This window comes from Hordeum vulgare, chromosome 6H, assembly GCF_904849725.1.
Source record: "Hordeum vulgare subsp. vulgare chromosome 6H, MorexV3_pseudomolecules_assembly, whole genome shotgun sequence".
Classification (NCBI taxonomy): domain Eukaryota; kingdom Viridiplantae; phylum Streptophyta; class Magnoliopsida; order Poales; family Poaceae; genus Hordeum; species Hordeum vulgare.
The window spans coordinates 191,185,442-191,190,749 of record NC_058523.1 but is presented as its reverse complement, the minus strand read 5'-3'; positions in this window follow the sequence as shown (position 1 = coordinate 191,190,749).

Below are 5,308 nucleotides of genomic sequence, written 5' to 3'. Positions count from 1 at the left end.
CGGTGGGCGAACAAATTACTGTCGAGCAATTGATAGAACCGCGCAAAGTCGTGACGATATCTATGGCAATGATTATATCTATAGACATCATGTCCAAAACAAGTAGATCGATACTTTCTGCATCTACTAGTATTACTCCACACGTCGACTGCTATCCAGCATGCATCTAGTGTATTGAGTCCAAAATAACAGAGTAATGCCTTAAGCAAGATGACATGATGTAGACGGACAATCTCATGTCAACGACAGAGCCCATCTTATTACCCTTGATGGCAACTACTTAATGTGTGCCTTGCTGCCCCACTGTCACTGGGAAAGGTCACCACATGGTAGAACCCAAAACCAAGCACTTCTCCCATTGCAAGAATCATAGATCAGTTGGCCAAACAAAACCCAAGACTCGGAGAGACTTACAAGGATATCAAATCATGCATATAAGAAATCAGCAAAGACTCAAATATATATCATAGATAATCTGATCACAAATCCACAATTCATCGGATCTCGACATACACACCACCAATGGATTTTACATCGGATAGATCTCCATGAAGATCATGGAGAACTTTGTATTGAAGATCCAAGAGAGAGAAGAAGCCATCTAGCTACTAACTACGGACGCGTAGGTCTGAAGTGAACTACTCATGAGTCATTGGAGGGGCGATGATGATGATGAAGAAGCCCTCCAACTCCAAAGTCCCCTCCGGCAGGGTGCCGGGAAGGGTCTCCAGATGAGATCTCGCGGAAACGGAAGCTTGCGGCGGCAGAAAAGTATTTTCGAGGCTCCCCTGATTTTTTGCTGTGTTTTAGGGAATATATAGGCCAAGTGTTGGGGAACGTCGCATGGGAAACAAAAAATTTCCTACGCGCACGAAGACCTATCATGGTGATGTCCATCTACGAGAGGGGATGTGTGATCTACGTACCCTTGTAGACCATACAACAGAAGTGTTAGTGAATGCGGTTGATGTAGTGGAACGTCCTCACGTCCCTCGATCCGCCCCGCGAACCGTCCCGCGATCAGTCCCACGATCTAGTGCCGAACGGACGGCACCTCCGCGTTCAGCACACGTACAGCTCGACGATGATCTCGGCCTTCTTGATCCAGCAAGAGAGACGGAGAGGTAGAAGAGTTCTCCGGCAGCGTGACGGCGCTCCGGATGTTGGTGATGATCTCGTCTCAGCAGGCCTCCGCCCGAGCTCCGCAGAAACGCGATCTAGAGGTAAAACCGTGGAGATATGTGGTCGGGCTGCCGTGGCAAAGTTATGTCAAATCAGCCCTAAAACCTCCATATATATAGGGGGAAGAGGGGGAGCCTTGCTTTGGGGTCCAAGGACCCCTAAGGGCTTCGGCCGAGCCAAGGGGGGGGGGGAGATCTCCCCTTCCAAACCCAGTCCAACTAGGTTTGGAAGGAGGAGTCCTTCCCCCTTTTCCCACCTCCTCTTTTTTTTCTTTTCTCTTTGATTTTCTTCCTATGGCGCATAGGGCCTTCTTGGGCTGTCCCACCAGCCCACTAAGGGCTGGTGCGCCACCCCCAAGGCCCATGGGCTTCCCCGGGGTGGGTTGACCCCCCGGTGAACTCCCGGAACCCATTCGTCATTCCCGGTAACTCCGAAAACCTTCCGGTAATCAAATGAGGTCATCCTATATATCAATCTTCCTTTCCGAACCATTCCGGAAACCCTCGTGACGTCCGTAATCTCATCTGGGACTCCGAACAACATTCGGTAACCAACCATATAACTCAAATACGCATAAAACAACGTCGAACCTTAAGTGTGCAAACCCTGCGGGTTCGAGAACTATGTAGACATGACCCGAGAGACTCCTCGGTCAATATCCAATAGCGGGACCTGGATGCCCATATTGGATCCTACATATTCTACGAAGATCTTATCGTTTGAACCTCAATGCCAAGGATTCGTATAATCCCGTATGTCATTCCCTTTGTCCTTCGGTATGTTACTTGCCCGAGATTCGATCGTCAGTATCCGTATACCTATTTCAATCTCGTTTACCGGCAAGTCTCTTTACTCGTTCCGTAATACAAGTTCCCTCAACTTACACTAAGTCACATTGCTTGCAACGCTTGTGTATGATGTTGTATTACCGAGTGGGCTCCAAGATACCTCTCCGTCACACGGAGTGACAAATCCCAGTCTTGATCCATACTAACTCAACGAACACCTTCGGAGATACCTGTAGAGCATTTTTATAGTCACCCAGTTACGTTGCAACGTTTGATACACACAAAGTATTCCTCAGGTGTTAGTGAGTTATATGATCTCATGGTCATAGGAAAAAATACTTGACACACAGAAAACAGTAGCAATAAAATGACACGATCAACATGCTACGTCTATTAGTTTGGGTCTAGTCCATCACGTGATTCTCCTAATGACGTGATCCAGTTATCAAGCAACAACACCTTGTTCATAATCAGAAGACACTGACTATCTTTGATCAACTGGCTAGCCAACTAGAGGCTGGCTAGGGACAGTGTTTTGTCTATGTATCCACACATGTATATAAGTCTTTATTCAATACAATTATAACATGGATAATAAACGATTATCTTGATACTTGAATTATAATAATAACTATATTTATTATTGCCTCTAGGGCATAATTCCAACAGTCTTCCACTTGCACTAGAGTCAATAATCTAGCCCTCACATCATCATGCGAATTACATTGTAATAAATCTAACACCCATACAGTTCTGGTGTTGATCATGCTTTGCCCGTGGAAGAGGTTTAGTCAGCGGGTGTGCTACATTCAGATCCGTGTGCACTTTGCATATATTTACGTCCTCCCCTTCGACGTAGTCGCGGATGAGGTTGAAGCGTCGTTTGATGTGTCTGGACTTCTTGTGAAACCATGGTTCCTTTGCTAGGGCAATGGCACCCGTGTTGTCACAGAACAAGGTTATTGGATTCAGTGCGCTTGGCACCACTCCAAGATCCGTCATGAAGTGCTTCATCCAGACACCCTCCTTAGTCGCCTCCGAGGCAGCCATGTACTCCGCTTCACATGTAGAATCTGCTACGGCGCTCTGCTTGGAACTGCACCAGCTTACCGCACCCCCATTAAGAATAAATACGTATCCGGTTTGCGACTTAGAGTCGTCCGGATCTGCGTCAAAGCTTGCATCGACGTAACCTTTTACGGCGAGCTCTTCGTCACCTCCATACACGAGAAACATCTCCTTAGTCCTTTTCAGGTACTTCAGGATATTCTTGACTGCCGTCGAGTGATCCACTCCTGGATTACTCTGGAACCTACCTGCCATACTTATGGCCAGGCTAACGTCCGGTCTAGTGCACATCATTGCATACATGATAGAACCTATGGCTGAAGCATAGGGGACGGAGCGCATATGCTCTCTATCCTCATCAGTTGCTGGGCACTGAGTCTTACTCAATCTCGTACCTTGTAAAACTGGCAAGAACCCTTTCTTGGACTGTTCCATTTTGAACCTCTTCAAAACGTTACCAAGGTATGTGCTTTGTGAAAGTCCTATCAGGTGTTTTGATCTATCCCTGTAGATCTCAATGCCTAGAATGTAAGCAGCTTCTCCTAGGTCCTTCATAGAGAAACTTTTATTCAAGTAATCCTTTATGCTCTCCAAAAACTCTACGTTGTTTCCAATCAGCAATATGTCATCCACATATAATATTAGAAACGCCACAGAGCTCCCACTCACTTTCTTGTAAATACAAGATTCTCCAACCACATGTATAAACCCAAATGATTTGATCACCTCATCAAAGCGTTTGTTCCAACTCCGAGATGCTTGCACCAGTCCATAAATGGATCGCTGGAGCTTGCACACCTTGTTAGTATTCTTAGGATCGACAAAACCTTCGGGTTGCATTATATACAACTCTTCCGTAAGGAAACTGTTAAGGAACGCCGTTTTGACATCCATCTGCCAGATTTCATAATCGAAAAATGCAGCTATTGCTAACATGATTCTGACAGACTTAAGCATCGCTACGGGTGAGAATGTCTCATCGTAGTCAACTCCTTGAACTTGTGAAAAACCCTTTGCCACAAGTCGAGCTTTATAAACGGTCACATTACCGTCAGCGTCCGTCTTCCTCTTAAAGATCCATTTGTTCTGAATAGCCTTGCGGCCCTCAGGCAGTACTTCCAAAGTCCACACTTTGTTCTCATACATGGATCCTATCTCGGACTTCATGGCTTCTAGCCATTTGTTGGAATCTGGGCCCACCATTGCTTCTTCATAATTTGCAGGTTCATTGTTGTCTAACAACATGATTGATAAGACGGGATTACCGTACCACTCTGGAGCAGCACGTGGTCTCATCGACCTGCGTGGTTCGACAGAAACTTGAACCGGAGTTTCATGATCATCATCATTAACTTCCTCCTCAACCGGCATCGCAACGACAGAGGTTTCCCCTTGCCCTGCGCCACCATCTAGAGGGATGATAGGTTCGACAACCTCGTCAAGTTCTATCTTCCTCCCACTCAATTCTCTCGAGAGAAACTCCTTCTCGAGAAAAGCTCCGTTCTTAGCAACAAACACTTTGCCCTTGGATTTGAGATAGAAGGTGTACCCAACTGTCTCTTTTGGGTAACCTATGAAGATGCACTTTTCCGCTTTGGGTTCCAGCTTTTCAGGCTGAAGCTTTTTGACATAAGCATCACATCCCCAAACTTTAAGAAACGACAACTTTGGCCTTTTGCCATACCACAGTTCGTATGGTGTCGTCTCAACGGATTTTGATGGTGCCCTATTTAAAGTGAATGCAGCTGTTTCTAATGCATAACCCCAAAATGATAATGGCAAATCGGTAAGAGACATCATAGATCGCACCATCTCTAATAAAGTACGATTACGACGTTCGGACACACCATTACGCTGTGGTGTTCCAGGCGGTGTCAACTGTGAAACAATTCCACATTGTCTTAAGTGAGCACCAAACTCGAAACTCAGACATTCACCCCCACGATCAGACCGTAGGAACATGATCTTCTTGTTACGATGATTTTCAACTTCACTCTGAAATTTCTTGAACTTTTCAAATGTTTCAGACTTGTGCTTCATTAAGTAGACATAACCATATCTACTCAAATCGTCAGTGAAGGTGAGAAAATAACGATATCCGCCGCGTGCCTCTATGCTCATCGGACAACACACATCGGTATGTATGATTTCCAACAAGTCACTTGCACGCTCCATTGTTCCGGAGAACGGAGTTTTAGTCATCTTGCCCATGAGGCATGGTTCGCACGTGTCAAGTGAATCAAAGTCAAGTGACTCCAAAAGTCCATCGG